This window comes from Manis pentadactyla, chromosome 3 (assembly GCF_030020395.1).
Source record: "Manis pentadactyla isolate mManPen7 chromosome 3, mManPen7.hap1, whole genome shotgun sequence".
Taxonomy (NCBI): domain Eukaryota; kingdom Metazoa; phylum Chordata; class Mammalia; order Pholidota; family Manidae; genus Manis; species Manis pentadactyla.
Window position 1 is genome coordinate 143,316,459 of NC_080021.1, and position 10,605 is coordinate 143,327,063.

The 10,605-nt window shown below is 41.4% G+C and overlaps 1 pseudogene; it reads left to right on the top strand.

Moving 5' to 3' along the window:
* Positions 1-7,887: 7,887 nt before the first annotated feature.
* LOC118916432 (actin-3-like) lies at positions 7,888-9,025 on the top strand (annotated as a pseudogene).
* The last annotated feature ends 1,580 nt before the right edge of the window (positions 9,026-10,605 follow it).

Here is a 10,605-nt window from a genome sequence, read left to right on the forward strand (position 1 = left end):
TTTGGCACATTATCATTTCCAGCCATCCAGAATGTGAATGACTAAACCCCAGTGGTCTGATCCTGTCAGATTAGTTTTATTTAACAGCACCATGCCTCTGAGCTGAGCTGTGCTCTGTACTTCCTTATGCATAAACTTGCAGAGATGAGATTTAGTTGTGGAAGTTGGAAAGATGGATGGTAGACAGACCAAACAAGTAGTTGTATCATTACCTTTATGAGAAAGTCATTAAGTCCTATTTATTCCCTCTCTTCCTCCCTCCCTCCTTCCCTTCCTTCCCTCCTTCCTTCCTTCTGCACATATTTATTTAATGTCTACTGTGTTCTAGATAGTCTGGGCTCTAGATGTAGCAGTGAAAAAGAAGCACACTACTTGTTGGCCTAAGGAGAGCTGACAGAGGAAGGAAGCAAGTAAACAACAAAAGCATGGGTGGAAGTTTTGGAGAGTGACCAGTGATGTGCTGCATAAAGAAGGTGGAGTATGAGCCATAGTAAGAAAGAGACAGCCCCACAGAGATCCAGGGTAAGGGTCCTCCAGGCAGAGGCAAGAGCAAGGGCAGAGGCCTTGACACCGAGAGAGTTTGGTGAGTCTGAGGAATAAAAACGAAGCTTTGGGGGTTGGGGTGTAATGAACTAGGGAGGTGGGAGGATATGCTGGGTCCTGAGGCTGGAAAGGTGGAACTGGGTCCCATCATCTGGTTCCTGTAGGCAGAGGAAAAGACTTTGTAGGTTTTATTCTAAGTGTGAAGGGAAATAAATGATTGGCTTTCTGTGCGTGTGTGTGTATGTGTGTGTTGGGGGTGTTGTGTTACATGAGAAGATTTATGTTTTGAAAAGACAGTTCAGATGATTTTGTGGGGGGAGGCAAAGCTTCCACAATGATGGAAGGAGTTTCTCTGGTAGAAGACCAGGGCAGTCACACAGGTGATGATGATCACAGCTGGAAGTGGCTGGTGCAGGGGAGATAAAAAGGAGGTGATGAATTTGAAATCCTTTTTGGAGATGAAGCTGCTGTAACTCGTTAAGAGATTGCATGAGGAGGGGAAAGGATGAGGGAAGAGAAGAGTAAGAATGATGCTCAACGTTTTGCCTGAGCACCAGGTGGTTGATGGAGATATGGGGGGCAGGGGGCAGTTAAAGGTGCATGTTGGTGATAAAATGAAGGATATCAAGGTTCTGTTTGACCATATTAGGATTAATCAGATGATTAGATATTCAAGTGGAAATGTCAATCATAGAATTACAGTTAATTAGAGCTTAGAGTTTAGAGTTTGGTGGCAAGGTCAGTGAAGGAGATAAAAATTCGATAGTCATCCATGGATGGTTTATAAAATTCTGGGGATATATAAAAGCTCACCAAAGACAATATTGGAGATGGGGAAGAGGGGGACTTTGGAGGAACACTGGGACGATTAAGCTTTTCAAGCGTGAACTGAAGGTAGGGTCAGGAAAAGAGACTGAGTGGAAGTGATTCCTGTATAAGGAAGAAAGACAGCAAAATGTGGGGATACAGAAAAAGGGTGTGTTTTAAGGAGGATGGAGAGGCCAACAGCCTCTAATCTTACCAAAGAATTTGAGTTAGATGAAGAAATATAAATGCCAAGTAAATTGGGAAATATGGTGGACTTTGGTGGTAATGCCCGAAATTTGACAAGAATAATTGTGGGAAAAAATGGGATACAGAGAGGTGGCCTGGAAGGAAGTGAAGACTGGGGCTGTAAATGAGCCATTCAAGAATTTTTGCCATGAAAAGAAGGTGAAAAGTACTTTGGAAACTGGAGGTAGACCCTGGGTTCAATGGAGGTTGTGTGGGGTCAATAGAAATGGGTGATAATGAGACATACTCCAAAATATGTTGGGAATGCTTCCGTAGAGAGGCAGAAACTGATTACCAGGAAATGAATGGGTACCATGAGATGTAGAAGGGGAATGGGGTGTAGAGCACAGGTGGAGGACTGGGAGGAAGGTCCACTTCATCCATTATAATGGGGGGATAGCGGACTGTGGGGTCAGATCCAGGGAGAGGGGCAGACTTGGTGATGGTAAAACAAAGCAGTTTCTCTTTAGCTGCTTCCTTTTTTTCAGTCAGATATGATGCAATATCATTAGATGAGAGTGTGTGTGTATGTCTGTCCTCAGGAAATGGTCGTGCCAGAGGTTTGGAGAGAGAGAGGATATTAAGACTCCATTTTTGTAAGTAGGTGAGTGAATATATCCTTGGGTTGTTGAGAGACCCTTTGACCCTTGGACTATTATTTTCAAGTAATTCTGGTTATGATTTTCGAGTTTAGACCTGACAGCATGGTTCTGTGTTTTTTCCCCTAGAAGTATTCAGCTTTATGGAGAGAAGCATACAGTGGGGAGATAGGTTTAACCAAGGTTGGGATTCATTCAGAGAAGCATAAAAAAGGGAAAGTGGGGCAAAAGAATGGAGTGGGTAGAAGTGACTGATCATAATGAAAACCATGGTTTCTAAAATGTGTGGAGGTCATGACATGAGAAGTGATGGATTGTGAAAAAGTAGGGTTCAGTGGATTGGGTATATTAGTGAGGTCAAATAATAGTACAATGAGAGTCTATATAATAATATAGTCTAATAATATAACACAATACAATATGAAAGATCTCTATGTATCTGTCTCTTATCTATCGCCTATCGTCTATCATCACCTATCATGTATGTATGTATGCATGTATCTGTTTATCATCTTTCTATAATAAAAGCACCGAAGGATAAGCAGTGGTAGTAGGAGTTTTGAAAGTGGTTTATTTATTTGATTAAAAGGAGAGGATGTGGCCCTGTGAGTTGGTGGTTGGCATGGGGTGCAAGAAAAGACCCCAGTGAGTGAAGAGGCCAAGGACTTGAGGGGTTAGGCTCTTGGATGGTTTGAACAACATGGTTATTGATGTCTCCAAGAATGGCAGCTGGAATAAGGTATGAAGAAAATGTCAGGTGTTGATATTGTCAGTGAATGACGTAGGAAGACCAGAACAGGAGAAGAGAATGGCAACCAAACAAGAACAACAAAACAAAAAAGACAGTGAGGGCCATAGCATACCAATGTTGTTAAAAAAATCTTGTTAAAGAATGATCAGTGGGTTTTTAGTGTAGTCAAATGATTTTGAATACTGGAATTCTGTGCTTAAAGAAGTTCCCTCTCCATTAAGAGTTTCAATAAATGTCATTTCTAGAAGATGTCCTTGAATCATCATAATTTGCCATAAAATGATAGGGACATTCTAATTTCCTAAGCTGTAAATGCCTTTAATGCAATAAAATCCAAAATTAATGAGTTTGCTAAAGTATTTAGTGTAATTATGCCATGTAGTACACTGCTTTCTGTTGATCTGAGTCAGTATTTTCCCCAATTTAAATACTGACATGAGGCACCATCTTCCCCTAAATCAGTCTTCATGTTACATACAATGTATTGCTTCCTGATAACAGTGTTGACCTACCTCTGATTCAAGTTGGTATCTTAGAAATAGGTCAGGGATTGCATGTAATGAATACTTCTGTGCTATACAGTCCATATATCTGCTTCTCACTAAAGTACCAAAGTGAATTCTGTTTAATGCAGTATTTTACTTGACTAGAAAGCTGCTTAGCATGTCAGTCTCATAAAAATCCAATCTCTTTGCAATAAGGAGCAGCTCTCCAATATTGTAACAGCTACAGGGGGACAATAAAGGATGGTACAATTATATTTTCTTACCGGGGGTGACCTCTAGTGTGAAACGATGGCATTTTAGCATTCCTTGGGGTTTGAATTAACAGCAGTTTACCAATTATGACAATTTTGCTTTCTTTTTCTGTCCTCAAGATCACAGAAATTTGTCTTGGTGGTGTTTTCTTGAGCTGTTATTTGATTTTTTGAAATCAAGAATCTGTCTACATCTTTTTTCTCTTACTTGCCTTCAGGTCCCCATCGAGAGATCTTTACAATTTCATCTTTAGTAGGCGAGTGATCTGTCCCATATTACTTATCTTGGCCTATTTGGTTTCATTCTCAAACTCTTGAGTGCCACACAGCAATAGATTTCTCTTCATATGTATCCTTCCTGTACCACTTCTTAAGCTATTGCCTCTTATTGCCAAACTTACCTTTTACATGCTGTATCTTTGTGGTGTTGGAGCTGGGACTCTACAAACCGTATTTCTGTTTTGCCGGCTGCTTCGATATTAGGCCATGTCAATAGGGGGAGTAGAGGGGCTGGACGAGGCGGAAGGGGTTTGCTCCTTCTTGTCTGCTTTTTGTTCCTTTGATCATCATCCCAACAGTGCTTCTTCTTCCTGGTACCAGCAGTGCCCCTCTGTAGATGCAGCTGAATCCATTAGCAATTTTTTTTTTTCAGCACCAGCTAAACCAGGGCTCCAATTTCAGAGTCTGAGTTTCAACTCCATGAGGCCCTTATTTTAAGTTTCTAAGTTTTGATACTTTCAACCTCTTCTGTTTGTTTCTTCAAGGCCCCAGGGTTGGTAGCAGCTTCCTTCAATCACCAGGAGTTCTGTTCTTGCTTCTTTAGTTATCTAGCCACAATTTTATACCTAGTCAAAATTCTTTATATTAAATTCTCTCTGTTGAAATAACTGGTATGGTTTCTAATTCCTCATCAAGACCTGACTGCTACTCTGCCTCAGCTCTCCTTTTCTTAATACACATGCAATAAAAGCCACACGTTTACTAATAAAGAGCCTCCAGTTTTTGCTGTCAGGTTAGTTGTTATTTTTAATGTGAGAGACAGTATATCATCATAGATAAGTGTAGAGGCTGTTGAATTTAGATCTGATTTGAATTCTGACTACATTTTACAGGTGCTTGAACCTTTCTGAGACTCAGTTTACCTATTTGTGAAGGAGGAGGATTGTCTACCTCTAAGGACTGTGGACAGGATTTTGAGAGATGAGGCACACAAACCACTTTCCAGAGTGCCAGGCACAGAGAAAGCATTCCTGAATGATAGTTACTAAAATTTTGTTATCCTTTTCTGTATAATCTAAAAAGGACTGTTTTTTAAAACAAACCCTAAACAAACATAGACAAAACAAAAGAACAACAGCCTTAACATTAGCAGAATATAAGGGCATGTTTCTTTATGAATTAATTAAGGTTACTGATCAGAATTTAAGGAAATGTTTACCTCACGATCCTCTCTCCTCTCCTGCAATGAAAAGAGGGGAAGGTGTTGAAATGAAGAATGAGTTAAAGCTAACTACTGATAGTTTTCTTTCTTTCTCTAAACACACACACACACACACACACACACACCTGACTCACACAGCCTTTTTTCGTATACAGAATACTAATCTACTTCTTATTCATTTATCACCTATATATTGAACATCTAAAATAAGGAAGGTAGGAAAGTTTTTTATTCAATGTTTTGGAGAAAAAAGAAGATTCAGAGAATCTGTTTCCAGGTTTCTAACCAGGTACCAGGGGACACAGGGCAGGAACTAAGTGTGATACAAGGTACAAAATTATAATAGCTGTAAGAGAGGCATAATCTAACTGTAGTTAGTTCTGAATATGACCTTCAGTCTAGTTAGAACTGAACACGAAACATTTCTTTTAGCTGGAAAGTTAGGGATGTCTCTGTGGAGAACGTACCTTTTGAGCTGGGTCTTCCAGTGTAAGTAGGGATTAGGTGACCATGGGATAGGAAGGGCAGAGGAAAACCAAAGCATGAGAAAATTAAACAGCCTAGAAAGTGTTTGAGTGTCTAGGGAATTCAGTTCCTTTGACTGTTAATGGTCCACAAAATTAAACAGTTGGATCATTAGTGTGGGGCTCACTCACCAGAGGGTTTTTGATGTTGGCAAAAGAACACAGATTTTAATACAGAAGAATTTGGAAGGTTTCAAAAGGTTTTTAGGAAGAAAGGTCATCTGATAGTACCAGAAAATTTTGGTTGGAAAGGCTGATGCTGGTGACTAGAGCCATTTGGATGAGAGGTATGGGGGGCTACCCCTGGGTGATTGGAAAGGGGAGGAGACACAAATATGATATAAATGTGTTGAAGTTACAGAACTTACCAACTGGATGAACGTGAGCAACTGGGGAAAGGGAAAAACCAAATACCTGTGGAAGTTTTGAGCTGAGTTGGCCATAGGGAAAGGAAGTTCCACTGGCAGAAGTAGAGAACATGGAGGAGGAGAAGGGTGTGCTTTCAGTAGGAAGCTGTGCTTGATGAATGGAAAATGTCTGTAAGTCACTCAGGAAAAGTCATCCTCAAGCCTTTTGGAATAGAAGACTGCAGATTGGGAGCAAAATCAGGGTTTGAGATACAGACTTGGGTATGACTGAAATACACATGATAGGTCTGCCATGTAATTAGATGAGATTGACAATAGAGAGAACATAGAGAGGGTAGAGATAAGGACAGACCTAGGTACACCTGCATTTACAGCAGGAATTGGCAAAGTATGGCCTGTGAGCCAAATCCTACCTACTGCCTATTTGTGTAAAGTCTTATTGGAACACAGCCACACTCACTCATTTACATATTGTCAGTGGCTGCTTTTGCATATGAGGACAGAGTCCAATTGTTGTGATGGACGCTGGGTAGTTTTCAAAGCCTAAAATATTTGGTCTCTGACTCTTTACAGAAAATGTTGACTAACCATTGAGTTAGCAGTGGGGGAAGAATTCGAATTCAAAGAAAGACTCATCAGATATAGGGATCCAAAAAAAAAAAAAAAAAGATTGGTCAAGGAAGGCAAAGAAGGTTTCAAAAGGATTAAAGGGATCAACAATATCAAATCCAGTAATAGCATTTCCTAAAAGATACACAGAGAAACAGACAGGTAATCAAAGAGATATTGATCTCCTTAAATTCCAGGCTGAGGTGGGCCTGGGACGACCAGAGCCTTTAGGACTTCAAGTAGGGCTGCCAAGTTTAGCAGGTAATAATATATAACATCCAGTTAAATTGGAATTTAAGATTTGAAAAATGTATATTTTTTTAATAGAAGTAAGTTCAGTGCAATATTTGGGAAAACTATTTCTTCTTTATATGAAATCCAAACCCAAAGTGTTCTGCATCCTTTCTGGCAGATTCAGACATGGGCAGCCTCATCTGGGGCTTGCAGGGCACTGGCTGAGTGAGGAGGTCTGAGAGTAAATCCAGCAGTCAACATGGGCAGTGGGGGTGATGGGCAGAATCAGGCATTTGCCATTCCGCTGGGGTGCTCTGACCACTGCCAAAAAGAGGCATTGTAATTCAGCAGCAACTCCAAGTGCTGGATCCAGAGTTGCTGAAGGGGTTTGCGTTTCGTGAGCTTGAAGAGGACACAGCAGGGCAGGGGGCTGTCTGCTGACTAGCATATCTATGGGGGGCATAGATCTCTGATTTCATTTCCAGGATGCTTGTCCTTTGTGCAGTTGTAGTTTCCTCTTAGTGACATTGAATTGAGCTCCGTGATAATGGCTCTAGGAATTTTTGTTTTCAGTCTACAAACAAAAGCTGCATCATTTTCAGTTGTTCAGTAATCATTCTTTGCAAAAATAAACAAGTGGGACTACAGCAAACTAAAAAGTTTCTGCACAGCAAAGGAAACCATCAACAAAGTGAAAAGGCAACTTACCAAATGGGAGAAAATATTTTCAAATCATATATCTGATAAGGGATTAGTACCTAAATGATTAAGAGAATTCATACAACTCAATAGAAAACAAGTCTGATTAAAAATGGGCAAAGGATCTGAATAGACATTTTTATGAAGAAGACAACCATGTGGCCAATGGGTATGTGAAAAAGTTGTCAACATCACTGATCATCAGGGAAATGCAAGTCAAAATCACAATGAGGGGCCTCACTTGTTGCAGCCCATGGGGTACTCCTCTGTCCACTCCTCCTTGTCCTGCAGCCCCTGCCTGTACCAGTGATGAGGGAAGAAGAAATTGCTGCACTGGCCATTGACAATGGCCAGAGCCACATGTAAGGCTGGCTTTTCTTGGGGGGCGTGACAGCCCCCCACCACTGTGATCCCATCCATTGCTGGGCACCCTGGACCCAGGCCTCATGGTGGGCATGGGGCAGGACAATTAGGTGGGCAAAAGTCCCAGAGCAGGCGCCCATCCGGCCCCTCATATGCCCCTTTGAGCATGGCGTCATCACTAATGGGATGACATGGAGAAGATCTGGCACCACAGCTTCTCCATGTGCACATACCAGCTCCCCAAGGAGCACCCAGTGCTGCTGCCAATGAATCTGAAGGCCAGCCATGAGAAAATGACTCAGATCATGTTCCAGACCCTCGACACTCGAGCCATGTATGTGGCTATCCAGGCCGTGCAGTCCCTGAATGACTCTGGCAGCACCACTGATACTGTCATGGACTCTGGGAATGGGGTCCCCACATCCACCTAGGAGGGCTATACCTGCCCCATACTATCCTGTGTCTAGTCCTGGCTGGTGGGAACCTGATGGACTAGATAGGATCCTCCCTTAGGAGCATGGCTGTAACTGCACCACCATGGATGAACAAGAAATCATGTGTCATCAAGAAAAAGCTCTGCTATGTTGCCTTGGACTTTGAGCAGGAGATGGCCACTACCCCATCCTCCTCGGGAGGAGAGGGAGCTATGAGCTAAGAGTTCTGAGTTGCCCAAGGGTCAGATGATCACCATCCACAATGAGAGGTTCTGGTGTCCAGAGGCCCTTTTGCAGCTTTCCTTCCTGGGTGTGGAGTCCTCTGGCATCATGAGACTACCTTCAACGCCATCATGAAGAGTGACATTGGCATGTGGAAGGATCTGCATGCAACATGGTACCATCTGGTGGGACCACCATGTACCCGGGCATCTCTGACAGGATGCACGTCTACCTGGCCTGGCCCCACTGCTATGAAGATCAAGATCATCACTCTTCCTGAGGGGGCCTCTTTCCTGGTCTCATTGTCTACCTTCCAGCAGGTGTGGATCAGCAAGCAGGAGCACCATGAGTCAGGCCCCTCCTTCCTCCACTGCAAATGCTTCCAGATAGACTGTGAACAGGTGCATAGCATTTGCTGCATGAGTTAATTCAGAAGAAGTGTAAGTTTGTCCTGGAAAATGTATACACCTCATGCACACCTCATGAAACTGGACAAAGCCTTGGAAAAGAAATTTGTTCTTGAAGCTTGTATCTGATATCAGCACTGGCTTGTAGAACTTGTTGCTGATTTTGACCTTGAATTCAAGTTAACTGTTCCCTTGGTGTATGTTTAATACCCTGTACATATCTTTGATTTAAAGTCTTAATATATGCATCTCAATAACTTGATGGTTGAGGTACAAACATGTTTACAGAAGAGAAGTCCATTGGCTTGATGAGAATCTGCAAGCCCATGAGTTTCTTGATCTGTGCAGGGCATTAATGTGTAAGAACTGCCTATTCCAGGATTTCTTCAGAGGCTGGTTGGAATCCTGAGCTAGTTGTCATTTCTACCCTGTGGGTCTCACAGGGTTGGGAAGGTTCTGAGCCTTAGGACTGACTTTCCTTTCTTATCTATTATTTCCCACCAGAGTACTGGGTTGTTACTTGCCTTTAGTTGGAAAATGGTTTGCATTTACATCTGTAAGTTCATTTGTCCTTATAACTTATGAAAGGCATTTGTACACAATTCTCAGTTCTTTAAGAGTTGATAACAAATTTTGGTTTTCTACTGTTAATTGAGAACATAGGCCCCAACAATGCATCTTATGTGAGGAAAACAAAGTGCTGCAGTAAACTGATTAGAAAAAAGAAACCCACAATGAGCTATCACCTCACAACTGTCAGATTGGCTATTATCAAAATGACAGTAACAAGGGTTGACAAAAGTGTGGGGCAGAGAGAACCCTCAGGCACTATTGGTGGGGATATAAGTTGGTGCAGCCACTATGAAAGACAATATGGACGTTTCTAAAAAAATTAAAAATAGAGCAACCATATGATCCAGCAATCCTACTTATGGATATTTATCTGAAGGCTATGAAAACACTAACTCAAAAATATAACTATTCATTCATATTCATTGCAGCATTATTTACAATATAGCCAAGCCATGGAAACAAGCTGTGCATCCATCAATGGCTGAATGGATAAAGAAGATGTGAGATAGATACACACACACTACACACACACACACACACACACACACACACACACATAATTATACATACACACAGTGGGATATCGTTCAGCCATTAAAAGGAAGGAAATCCTGCCATTTGCAACAACATGGATGAATTTCAAGGGCATTAACTACGTGAAATAATTCAGACAGAGAAGGACAAATACTGTATATGATCTCACTTACATGTGGAATCTAAAACATACCTGAACTCATAGAAACAGAGAACAGATTAGTGGTTGCTAGAGGTGGTGGGTAGAGGATATGCAAAATGGATGAAGGTGGTTATAAGTTCTGGGGATATAATACAGCGTGGCAACTACAGTAAACAACTCTGTACTGTATACTGAAAGTTGCTGAGAGATAATATCGTAAAAGTAATGATAAAAAAAATTGTGACTATGTAGGGTAACGGATGGTAACTAATCTTATTGTGATAATCATTTCACAGTATGTGCATATATTAAATCACTTTGTTGTCTATCTAAAAGTAATACAATGTTATAT